Source organism: Astatotilapia calliptera, chromosome 7 (genome assembly GCF_964374335.1).
Source record: "Astatotilapia calliptera chromosome 7, fAstCal68.1, whole genome shotgun sequence".
Taxonomy (NCBI): Eukaryota; Metazoa; Chordata; class Actinopteri; order Cichliformes; family Cichlidae; genus Astatotilapia; species Astatotilapia calliptera.
The window spans coordinates 5,393,911-5,407,458 of NC_137428.1; the positions used below are offsets into that span (position 1 = coordinate 5,393,911).

General features: G+C 40.3%; 1 protein-coding gene across 2 annotated transcripts in view; it reads left to right on the top strand.

Moving 5' to 3' along the window:
• Positions 1-3,826: 3,826 nt before the first annotated feature.
• far1 (fatty acyl CoA reductase 1) overlaps positions 3,827-13,548 on the top strand; it is a 28,350-nt gene continuing 18,628 nt past the window's right edge. For both annotated transcript variants that reach the window (XM_026172655.2, XM_026172654.2), the window contains exon 1: positions 3,827-3,965. The gene's annotated coding sequence lies outside the window, so the exon portion shown is untranslated. The remainder of the gene's footprint in view (positions 3,966-13,548) is intronic.

The window sequence follows — 13,548 nt, forward strand, 5'->3', positions numbered from 1 at the left end:
GCATCACCATGCCGAAATGTGAATACAACAACTGTGTGTTTGATATACACGTTCAGATATGTAAATAAGCGTGAAGTATACATATTGTTTAGTGATATCAAACAAGTAAATGGTTATATGTTTGTTAAAATAATCAGGGGTTTTAGGTCTGCTAGTTTTATTGCACATGCATGCATTTATGCTATATGTTTTGTATATGTTTACACTATAACACTATGTAATACAAAGAGAATCCAAATATTTAAGTTTAAAAAATCCCAAAAAATCACAAGTACCTTAATACTTTGTGACCTTTTCTCATCTATCTATGTACTTTTCATTGAGCAGCACTCAGTTATTTGCGCGTCGGAATCAAGTCCAAACACAGCCGTGAACACTAGAGGGCGAAATGTTGCCTGCTTTGTGTTTGGCAGCACATAACACTCTTTCACACACATGCACCCACCAAACCACCCACACTGGGAAAATGCTAAGAGGCTGATCCCCACATGATCATACCGTGGACTGATGCTGATTTTTTTTCTTTCTTTGATTTCCACATTAAGAGCCCGTGTTTTTCCACAAATAAATGTGATATCTCCAAACCTCTCCACACATACACACCAGACTCCCATATGTTCTACTTAGATTTTGATTCTTTCATGAATATGGATATTGCAGATGTAAGCCTTTCTGTAAACTCTTGGCTTATATTGTGTAAAGTATGGAAAAAAATTTCAGATCCTTCTCTTTCGTTAGGACTGCTCATGCCCTGCTCTTGCATCTGGAGCCTGCTGCCTGTGATTCTGTACATTTAGCTTCTAATTTTTGTACTATAAGTATACAAGGTATATCTTTAATAATGTAGTCTATGAGTAATATTGGAGCTGGAACACTACTCTTTCAGTATTCATCCAGAATGAAACAAGTCTCTGTTAAACTAGTTTGTCCACCCAGCTAAACAAAAGCACAGTCTCTTGCTTCTGATGATCTACTATTATGTCCTTGTTAACTTAACATGGGGCCATTTTGTATTATTTCAGCGTAAGAGTGCTAGTTTAGCTCTGGGTTTCAGTAGATACAACTAAGCTAACCTGTTTTCTCTGCAGCGTGCAGGCAGAATAGGGAAGAATGAGCGTAGCTTTTGGATGTTCCCCAGGAAACTTTGACCTTCAAACACTTCATTTCCTGAATTCTGATGATATTTGTTTTCCTTGTGCACTGATTTGTGCCTTCTCTGCAATCATTTACAGTGCACATTTATTTATGTAAAAGAAAAACACAAAAATCAGGTAACACAGTGGCATATTTTACTGTTTCGTCCTCCTTTCTTGTTTCCTTGGTCGAAGTATAAAAGTCAAAGTGTATTCAGATGGCTACTCTGTCTGATATCAGCCCATTTTTGTACATTTTGTTTAGGGAAAAGTTGCGAAACTTGTTTGCATTTCTCTTTTACTTAAAATCTGTTTGATCAGATTCACCAAATTTTTATATTTAGAAATATAAAGCTATCTGATGATTGGTGTATTATTTAACAATGACCACATATGACAGAGGTTAGTGTCCAAATGTCTCAAGACATCCCTCTTTTTTTCATATTGTGCTTCCAAGGAGTAATTTTTTTAAGTGGTGCTGCGCAACAGTTCTCAAGTCTTTCTGCAGAGCTTTAAAAGTTTCAGAACACTGTCTGCTTTAAGAGGAGAAAAGAGGGAGAGAGATGAGAGTCCACAGTGTCACCAGCTCCAGCACACTGCACTCTGCATACATGACTAATGGAAAATCTCAATTTTACTGCACACACACAAGACTCTCAGCTTCATAGGAAATACACAGTATCTGTGTTGGTGTTGCAGTTCAGTCAGTTGTTAATGTGGAGGCCCCAGTGCTTGTACTCAAACATTACATCAGCATCCTGTGTCAGGATAGACACGGGTCATAGAGCTGTCCTCTTCCTGTTGAAGTCAGTCATCGTTTCTGTTCTTATTCACACACATAACCAGATGATTCCTTTCAGGCCACTCCACAAATTACCTACTAATGCTCTGTATTCTTTCTTATGCTCATCACTAATACTTCCAAGCACTCCAACACTTTGTCATATTATCTCGTTAGTTGGCATGACCAGGCGTTGTACTGAAAGTCTGAGGTTTACAGGGTGAACAGGAATGGAGACAGTACAGACTCCTGCACTGCACATCAGACAGACCACTGTCCAGTCCAGAGTATACACACAAGTCCTGGAGGATGAAGGAATTACTACCACTGAGTGGCCCTCAGACGCCTGTCCTAAATCCAACAGAACACTCTGGAACAATATGTTTCGTAGTATCCAACCCCACCAGGTCGCACCTCAGACTGTCCAAGAGTTCAGTGATGCTGGTCCAGATCTGGGAGAGGATCCCCAGGACATCATCTATCGTCTCATTAGAAGCATGCCCTGACATTGTCACACATGCATACAAACACCTGGGGGACATACAATCTATTGAGTACCATTTTTAGCTGCTACTATAAAATTTTGGCAAAATGGATTAGCCTGCCACATCATTTTTTCTCTTTGATTTCAGCCCTTTATAGGCTGATCATTTTCTTTTCCATCAAACGATGTGGTATCCTTTCATTCATATCACATTACCCAGTACATATCAGTATAGATATGCAGAATAATTTTTTTTTCTTTATCCAGTTGCGATCTGATGTGTTTTCAGAGCATTCTTTTAATTTTCTGAGCAGTGTACTTATAGACTGGTGTGAGTTTTGCATTTACATTAGGAATAAGAGGCTCGATGAAATCGACAGCCTACGACAGCATAATGTTACTTTTCCTCACTTTTAGAACAACTTCCATGGCTTTTTAATGGCCCTGCTTCCTTCCTCACTGGGCAGGGTGAGGAATTTCAAAGTACCTGCCTTTGTTAGGTGTGCCATGTGACCCAGAGTGGAGACATGTAACTACATGTAGCTAGTATAGTGTTTGCAGTCTGGGAACCACCCATCTACATGCCACTTTTTTTTTTTTATTATCTAATCCTTTTAAAACCATCCTATCCACCTCATCACTGGTTCAGTGAATGGGACCAATTAAACCCATTTCCAAAAATAGAAATATGATTGCACACTTTTGCCGTTTTTGTTGCAGCAGTACATCATATTTCAGTTTCTATCAAGGAACTAATTTTCCCAAGGGGCCAGATGAGAAATAGGACTGCTGTGGAGGGCCTCAGCAATGAGCTCATACAGTAAGGAGGATAACATTAATATGAGCTGAACTGGGCTCTGTGTTTTGATGCAGCCCTCCACAACAGTCCCAGTTTCTCACGAGGCCCCTTGGGGAAATTAACTGCCCACGCCTGAGAAATGCGCTAGTTACAAAAATGTTATGACCTGATTGTGTCTCCTTTTCCTCAGCCCATGCTTTTCAGGGTGAACTGTTTGATGCTTACTCCGCCCACTTTTGCTATGTTAAAGATGCAAATTTGATGAAGTGGTTTCACACCAACGGTGCTGAAACAACAAAAGGTTTTGCACAGAAAACTTATTTAGTCCTAGCTACTGCCATTTTTCTTCATCTAACGTACCACGAGGATACTTCCAGTTTCTACGAAAGTGTTACTGTGAACGTGATGTCCTAATAAATTGATGATTTAAGGCTTAGAAAGCCTTGCAGGTTTTGCCTCAGGTAATAATGACCTCTGTCTCATAATTAAACGATAGTAAGTCATAATTAGGAGAAAAGTCTCAGTCGAAAGTCTTTTCGTGTCTCCGTAGGCCGAGTAGTTGAAACAGGTAGGAGTGAGACCTCATCTTCTTCCTATCTGTGCGCGAGACCGCTGTCCCTGACGTCACGGGGTTCATTTATTCCGCTGGCTTCCTGCTGGGGCTCCACTCAGTCTTTCGTAGCGGTACTCGCTACTTTTCGCTTCCCGCCTCACTTCAACACTCTCTCCTAAGTTTTCACGCCGGGAGGAAAAGCGCCGACATTTCTGGTACGTACACGCTTCAAATCGCCTTGTGGAGACACGCGCGCGCCCCTGTGTGCGTCTCTGTCCGTGTATGCTCGTGCTCCTGTAACTGTAAGCGGGGTTTCAGAGCTTCAAGTGCCCGTGCGACAGGCTGTCAACGTGTAGGCAGAGATGCGACACAGAGAAGGGAGGGGTGGCTCGAGGCTTCTGTAGCGCAACTCCAACAAATTACGCAGATATGAGGACCAGCTGCGACTCTGCTGGCATTTCTCGCACATCGCGCACAAACGTGGCAGCCAGCCACCGCGAAACTCGTGCAGCATTTCTTGTGGGGTGGCCACTCTTCCTCGTTTTTACTACTTAAACGAGGAAGGGGGAACTACTTCAGCAGCACAGGAGACTCTTAATTTGTGGCGAGGCTCTAGCTGAGGCGCACACCTTCTAATTTCCTCGCAGATTCTGCTACTAATCACATTAAAGGCAGTCACAGCCAAACATTAGTCTGCGTGGTCGGTTTAATCGTCGCCTACTGTGCAAATGGAGAGTGAGTGGTGACCGTGATAATGATTTGAGGCAGCTGTGTGTAATGAGAATCACGGGCTCCACTGCTCACTCTACCTAATGGAGTCTGCCTTTTTTTATTCCCCCTCCTCTTTCACGCTTTTTCTAATTACACACACTGGCTTAGGTAAAATCTCAAAGAATTACTTCATCACGATGATTATGGTGACATGCTGACTGAAAGAAAATGGAATTGTTGCAATCATCAGAGGGTTTATTGAATTTTTTCCCCTCAGAGATATTTCTGAGGTCTCCTACAAATATAAACTTTCAGAAGAGGTTTGTCTCTCAATGATTAACACACACATGTGTAAAATGTTTATTAAGTGCTCTAGGATTTGGCTCTGTTCCCACTTGGTTGGCATACTTAGTTTGAAACTAAGTTAACCTGCAATACTAGTACATAGATGGCTGTGCTTTGTCAACAATTACAGGCAGGAAGTTGATTTTGACTGGAATAAGCACATTGTTGGCATTTGCACCTGCAGGACTTTAAGTCAACGCATGCTTGTTGGCCTCCCCAGAGAGCGAGCAAGTGATTCATGATTCTCCCCCCCCCCGGTAGTTGCACTACCTCTACGAACACATTCTTAAAAAACCTGCCTAGCAGCAACAAAATGGCAAGGCAAACCTCTTTATCGCAACATCTGTGTTCAGTATAAATCACTGAAAGTTGCAATTAAGCACATTTAGTAGAATCTTCATTTAAAAACGGGACCAGGATGGTGTCAGTTGGAGATATTGATGCTACTACACAATCAAAAAGTCAGATGGAAAAAACAAAATGGGTTTCTATCAGTTAAGCTTCATTCAGCATCTCTGCAGTCTCACCCTCTTGCAAGATAACTTGTGCAACATCATAAAATCAAGTATGTTTGTTAGCAAACAAACTTCTGCTAAATCTTTACTTGCCTTTGTTTTACTTCTCTTTTTCAAAAGGGGAAGCCAGCTATCCTCTTTCCTTTTTTTGTTTTTTTTTGTTTGTTTGTTTGTTTGTGGTTGCTCATTTGTTGGCTAGCTAAGGAAAAATGCACTGCCAAGGAGCACCAGAAATGTTGTCCATGTAATAAAACGATGTTAACCCCAGTTGTCCATCTTCAAGTGTAAAAACATGCAGTCAGAAATGCAAACACATAAACCAGTTAACTAATCGGAAGACTGGACGTTAAACTGGTGCTTTCAAGATGTTGTAAAGGGCTTTAAAAAATGTACGCACAGGATTAAAGTTGTCGTCACACTGGCCTGAGATATTGTTTTTATTTCAGTTGTCTTCTGCAAACACCAGGCTGTCCAGGTGTCCAGGTTTCGCTTAAGCCTGGAGACTCCGGGGAATGGGGGGGGGGGTCCTCACCGAAGATGTTTTGCACATGAGATGTGTGTTTGTTTTGTTACTTTTTGCATCAGTTTATGATTCTGTCTTTAGTGTGGGGAAGTATCCTACTTAAATCTTAAGTCTTCACTCATTACTACTTTCAAGAAGAGGGAGCATCAGCTTTCAGGCCATTCAGAAACCCTCTGTTTTTAAGATTAGCTTTTTAACTTTCCTTTTTTGATAAAGATCATAGGGCTGGATCAGATGACCGTCCCTTAGATAAGTTGCAGAAGGCTTAGGCCTCTGGGGGCTTCCCATGATGCACTTTCTTTTCTTTAATTTGCATCTTTTTGCTCACAGTGTTTATACACCACACTGCATTTAATCATTAGTTATTATTCTCTGGCTCTCTTCTACAGTGTGACTTTTGTTCTGTCTTCCTCCCCTCACCACTAACCAGTCACAATAGATGCCCCACCCCACCCCCTGAGCCTGGTTCTGCTGGAGGTTTTTTCCTGTTAAAGGGGAATTCTTCCTTCCCCCTGTTGCCAAGTGCGTGCTCATAGGTGATCCTGTGATGGTTGGGGTTTTCTCTGTATTATTGTTGGAACTACCTTACAATATAAAGTGCCTTGAGGCAACTCTTGCTGTTATTTGGTGTTATATAAATGAATTCAATTGAATTAATTTAAATGTATTACTCTAAATTTTATTTAGCACATTCAAAAATGAGAGCTAACTGAAAGTACTTTCCGTTTGAAACAAATGTATTAACGTTTAAGCGTGTGAAACAAAATTGAACCGCAAAATCTACATAAAATGTGGTAAATAGAACAGTTACAGGGAAATCAAGTGCAACTGAAATGGAAAAAGAGAATCTCTAATCAGAATTAAATGAATAAATTACAAAGAAAATGTTAACATTACAAAAGGAGAACAAATATATGAAAAATTCCACAAATGGAGAATAAGAGAGAAAAGACACACAAAGGACTCTTTGGGTGATTACCTCAGTGACCTTTAGTCATAATACAAGTTAACAGACTTGTAATATAAGTGCTATATAGTCTGATGCACAGAGAGCGTTGAAAACACAATTTTTAACTTTACCAGTGCAGCTGAGCTTAAACGGGAGCGAAGTGTTGTCTTCTCTTTGTACCAGTTAAGTTTTGTAGTTGCCACAGACTTGCATTACAGCATCCTAAAGCAAAACTCAATAACTTAAGCCCAGTGTAATGTAGGTAGATCTGTCCTCGTCTGGATATTTGATTGCATCACAACATAAGACAGAAAGCACACAATATACAAATACTTTGACTATCATTGCATCGCATGGATAATTTTAACCAGAACCAATTGGACAAATTACGTGTTTCATTTGTTAAGAAATTTGATGGCCTGAGGATTAAGCCTCCCATCAATCACAATATTATTTGCCTTGCTGCTTTATAAATGCTTTTTAAGCTTGGTAATCCAATTCCCAACAACCTACCAGCTATTGTTACCATCTTTTTAATTGCCTTTTTCTGTGCCTCAGAGGCTGTTACAAACCCAAAGATAATACAGTCAACACACTTTCAATAAAAGCATGATCAAACGTGTGAAACATGTATTAAACTATAGCGTTTGTTGGCTACCCATCGCAACGCTAAAGGATTTTCTCATTAAATTTAAAGCAAGGATCTTTAAGGATTCAAGCATGAATAAAGTGAATTACCATTTCATATCATGACATTTTTATTATTATCATCTCTAATATCTTTGAGTTTGGTTAGATTAGTGTTGTGAATATATACATTTTAGTGTCTGTAACGCTTTATCATTTAATTCAAAGATCTATCGCTCTCCCACTTGTTTGGCATTAGGTGGGGTTTCACATCAGTCAGGTGTGGATTGTTCCTCTGAGAGCATTTGTCAAAAGCTTAGACTTCCTCTGTCTGTAAACAATTAAACCTCAGCCACAGGTGCCCAGTTGGGGCATTATAATGCATTTGATCAATTATTTAGAGTGAAGCATCAGGGATCAACTTGCTGTCTGCCTGCCTGCCTGTAGGCTTCAGTAGCTCTTTCACAAACATTTGATCAAACGCCTTAGCAGGCCCTGCAAGGCTACATCCAGGGACAGAGCTTTCTGTTCATTCACATGAAGACACACGATTTGAGGGAGTATTTCAGTGTAGGCTGATGAGTTTTCAAGGGCAGCTGTATGTGGGATGCTAGATATGTTCGGGGAGAGAAAGCTTTTACAGTCTTTTGTTCCAGGGTCTTTTTTTTTTTCTTTTTTTTTCCTGTGATGTGCACACTTTCTCTGCAGCTTTAAAGGGGTTAATGCATGCATGATCCTTTTTTGTTTGTTTGTTTTTTGGTCAGGCTAAGAGACATGCCTCCCCTCTCTCCCCTGCACTCCCGTTTTTCTTCACAATCACATCTTGTTTGTTTTTCTCAATTATCTCATCTCTATAATCATAGACCAGGCACCACAAGGAAACATGAGCATTACTAGATTCCTGCCTGTGAAGCAGCTTCACAGCAATTCTTGCTATTAGCCAAAAAAGTTTGTCCTCCTCCAACCCTGGATATATTGGCCAAAAGAGGCATGCAGTGCTTCCAGGTAGGCTCTGGTGGGGTTTTTATCCTTATAAATACCATTTATAAGTGGGCACATGCTGGTATTTGTCTATATTTTGGTCTATCATTCTATACTGCCACTTTGATAATGTTTTTTCAATAGAGCTGGGTGAACTAAAAAAGAAATAAAATTAAAAAAAAAATGACAGTTTTAGTATAGTGGATGGGGATTTGCGTCTTTATTTTTGAGAAACCAACAGGTTGGATGCCAAAAAGTGACTGTAAAATTACACCTCAATTACTCCTCAACCACTTGAGGAGTGGTTGCTGGAGGTTGGTGTCTAATGCTAGGTGGAATCGCTCACAAAGAGCACCATAAACCTTGTGATTGTTGATTCTGACTCTTCTGAAAACACTTACAAAAGTGCAAAGCAAACCAGAATATGAGACAACCACTGGCAGGTGGTCACTGAGCAGTGCCTAGGCCCGTGTGGTTTGCCCTTTACTTGCAGTGGACGGTGGCAGGCATGCCCCCAAGCAGACAGGACCTATTAGTAGCAGCAAGGACTTAAGCCACTTACAAGAATCATTGTTTTATATTTATGTGGCATATAGAACATGTTCTATGTAGTTTTATTTGTATAGCACCAAAACAACAGTCACCTGACTTTGTAATATGAAACTCTTCAAAGTGTTGGCGTCACCAGCATTGGTGAGAGAACTCCACACAACAATGACCTGTTTTACCGGCTGTCAGGTTATGTTTCACGAGGAAGTGAAGCTACACTCCACCACACTCAACAATCGACTTCTTTGCCAACTGCTGCTTTGAGTGGTTAGTCTGTGCTGGTTGACTTTAGAGTTTGAAGGTGCTTTGAAGTAGGGCTGAACGATTATGGAAAATAATCTAATTGCGATTTTTTTGCCCCAAGATTGCGATGCGATATGCGATTATTTTTTTTAAGGTCTTTGTCTTCTGTATTATTAAACAAAGACAAGCAATACATCATATAGTATGGCCAATACTATATTACATTAATTTTAAACTGTTCTTTCCTGGAAGACAGACCTCTGTTATGATGACATGAGGTGATGCATGAATTGATGACTGACATTTTTATTTAACTTCTTCAATCACAACAGTATATTTGAACATACACAATAGTTTATTTTTAGCTTACAAACATCTGAGCATAAAGTGCTGACAAGGAACCCTGGTGTAAACATTAAAATGGAAGTCAGTACAATGTGCAGATTGCAGAAATATACATAAAAAAAATCAGTGGCTTTACCACACTCAGTTTTTCGACATCTGTGAACTACTAGACAGTCATTCAATTAAAAAATAATATTAAATAAATAAAACTAATAAATAAAAAATACACACATCTTACTGATCTTTGCAGTCAGTAACATTACACATAAAGTGCAAACATAATAGCAATTGTATAAACACACACACAAACACGCCTTTAAAGTTTAAAGGCGTGAAATTGGACGGTCTAGTTCTGATTAGCGTCACCGCTGTCTCGGTGGAGTTTAATAAACTCGGCCGTCTGCTTCTTGCTATCTAAAATATAACCAGACACTGGTGTAAATTCTCGACTGTCTCATACTTCTGTTTAATAAGTTTTCTGTTTGACGTTTAGTCAGCTGTGTGAAAACCAAGGAGGAACCCACCCGGGGGATTAATAAAGTTTTATTTTATCTAATCTAATAACTTTAATCTCAGCCAAACCGATTTACTCACGAACAAACAAAACACTGAAAAAAGCCCAACAATAACATTTTTAGGTTGTCTAAGTGACTTATATATTACGTTTAACCCGAGCAGCGAAACTCCGCGGTGATCTGAAAATGATGTGCCGGGAGTTGTGCCGTTCTCGGCCGCATCAGTAATCCTCGAGCTCCCGGCTAGCTGTCGAGCTGGTGGGTAGCAGACGCCTCTGAAAACGTCGAAGCACTTTTGCAAATATGGGATATCTTGATAAACCGAGCAGATATTTGATGTTTACACAACTACTTTCTCGCCTGAAAATATGTTAAAAGTTTATTTTGTGACCCAGAAAGATTAGTATGAGTAATTTTAAAACTTAGTAGCGGCCGCCATTGCTGGAAACTGGAGTTTGGCTGGGCCGCGCTATGAATTCTGGGATATGGTAGTAATTTGGACAGCCTTATAATCGCAGCCTTTGCGGTTAGAAAATTGCACTTGATCATGTCGCGATATTATCGCAAATGCGATATATCGTTCAGCCCTACTTTGAAGGTCAGACTTCGACATAAAAATTTTTTAATCCCCCCCCCCCTCCTACAAACTGTCGGCTACCATGCAAAATGTATACAAAAACTGGCTGCTGGATATACTGCTAAATTCAAATGATAATTTAGGCATGTAGTGAATCAGTGAGTGCAGTAACTAGCTGCAGATTGCACTACATGAGTGATCGATTCAATGATCAGCATGGTCATTTGTGTTCATCTTTCAGGAGGTGCTTTGCATTGACCATTTACAGTTAAATGTGGAATAGCCCACATTTACTGGTTTGTAAAATCACTTGGTTTTACTCAGGCACTTAAACACTCTTTAGTTTTTATGTTGCAGATCCTTCAAGGGCCCTAAACACAAAGCAAGAAAAACTAGAAGGATGGTTATTCGCACACAGACACAAACAAGGGGCAAATCTACAGCTACAGCAGAATTAATAAATGCTTGCAGAAGGCACCTGGGGGTTTAATACAGCTGGCTTGTTGTTCTAGTCTTGGTTATTAAAGCACCATAACACAGCAGCGTGATGTGAATAATTGTCTTGCATGTTTGCGGTTTAAATGCCAGGATGAGTAGGCTGACACACCTCCTGACTTTCTAAACTCTGTGGCCTGTATAACCTTTGCATGATTGAATACTGATCCTGTTGGCTCCTGTTCTTTAGCTGGTACTTTGTTTTTCTGGCCACTGGTTTGACCCATCTTAGTGTTATGTAATACATTTTCCACACACTTTAATTCATATGATAATCCAGTTTAAGCATATGTACGTCCTCCTTAGTTTAGCTGTGACACTGCTGTTTTCGAAGTTGCTCTGCAGTGTGAGTTTGAAGAGTTTGTTCTGCTGGACACCTGCAGTTATGTTGTCCCCATTACCTCTGCTCTTTTGATCCAAAATAATCCTCTCACAGATATGTGTGTTCTTAACTTGATGCAGATACTTGATACTTTGACCCTCTCCAAAACAGAAAAAAGAAATCTGGCGTAGGAAGCCAGCAGTTGGCTGTTCTGTGACATTCTGGTGCTCGTTTTCTTCAAAAGGCAGACTTAGCTTTGTGGGGTAAGCCAACTACTGTCAGCAACAAGTGAAAGATGACAACAGTAGCTGGCCGGTCAAATAGCTTCACATTTGTGTCATCCACTTTTACTGCCAGTGGGTTTAGGTGTGTCACGGACATCGTGCACACGCTCCAGCCTCTCGAGCCCAACTTCCTCCCCAAATGACCTCATGTATTGACAGCTTTTGTGGGTGTTTTTTGTTTTGGTTTTCTTCCTTGAAACATGTTTAAGCTAATTTTTTTTTCTTAATATTAATGTGTAAACTGAAGTTTGTGCAAATTGTTAAACTGCTCAGCAAGAGCACAGCCCACTTGCATATTTGGAACCTTGTGGATCAGCTCAGAAAGAAGACGGATCCTAAAAGTAGATAAATGACAGAAATGCACACAAAGCGACGGTGCCTCTTCTGCTTGTGTTTTCCGTATCGTAAGATTCATCGTGGGAATGATCGGATAACCTTATCAATAAAATCTTACGTAGAGTTTGAGACGGTGGGAGAATAATAGTCTAGAGTGCAGACTAAAGGTTTAATAAACTACACCTGATGTTTGGGTTTGCTGAATAGAAGATAAGAGACAAGCGGCTTCAATTTTCCATATTGAAACCGAAAATTTAATTTAACCTTGGTTCTGAAAGTTCATGGAGTTCACGCAGTCCTGATAGGCTGATTGTAACATCAGCTGATGGCTCAGCTGAGACCCTTTTGTGTATCCCGTTGGCAAATTTCCCCAGCTTCTCCATTTCATGCTATTTCTGACTTAATGTGCTCCCGCTTGCCTTACCCTGACAGTTGGTCACTACAATAGATAATCAAGCTCGGTTCATGTCAAATAGTGTTGTCATTTACTCCCATTAGTGGGCCTTTCAATGTGGCATTTTTAATATTCTGTACAGTTTTCCTTACTAATAACGTATTAGTAAGGAATAAATTTCTTATTCTTGCATGTTTAAATCCTAGTTTGGTTTTTTTTGTATTTTACTGTTATTAAAACGTATTTTCCCTGTTATTGCTTCAAGCTGCTGAATTTCATGGACGTTACATGGTGTGAATACCCCTTTCAGCTTTCCACTTATCACTTGGGGTCAGAGCAATACCATGCTATAGAAATGATTGCAGATGCAGTAACAATACTTTTGACCAAATTGGTCCTGACAGAACTAGTTTTTGAACCATGCTTCCTGTCAGCGTTTAGTCTAAGCTAGTCTTTCCCTCCCCTTTCAGTTGAGTTTGGAGGCCAGTCACATTATGGGCATTGTGTGATGTTTTTAATAAGGTCAGTCTCAGGCCCAGTATAACCCACAAGCTATATCAGACTAAAATATCTGTTTTTATAATATAGATATTTATAATAAAGATCTTTTATAATCTCTTTCTGGTGTGAGTGCTGTTTTGCGCTCACACAGTGAAACTTGGTCCTAGTTGCAGCAGGGATCAGACAGATGTACAGCTGGAGCTTGGCACTTGGCACAAGATGTGATGCAGCAAACTGTGCATCTGCAGCACTGGCCAGGGATCCACGGAGCGTCTACAGCAGTGGGACCTGGGGAGTTGTTCCTCACATCAGTCCATATGAGCTCCAGAGCCCAGCAGCTGCAGTACCGTGTTAGCAAAAGTTATGCAATCAGTGTCCAGAGTTAATGTTTGTTTGATATTTTTAATCATCTGCTGTGTATGAGCTATTACTCTGCATCGCAGCAGAATTCACTGACAGTTTAAGTCTTCAGGCTGGTGGCAGTGGCTCTTTGCATTCAGTGAGCATTGTGCCCACCAGGATTTTTCCACCAGCTGACAATGAAAATAAGGTGTCAATGTAGCCCTTGACTTGGTGTCTAGTTTTC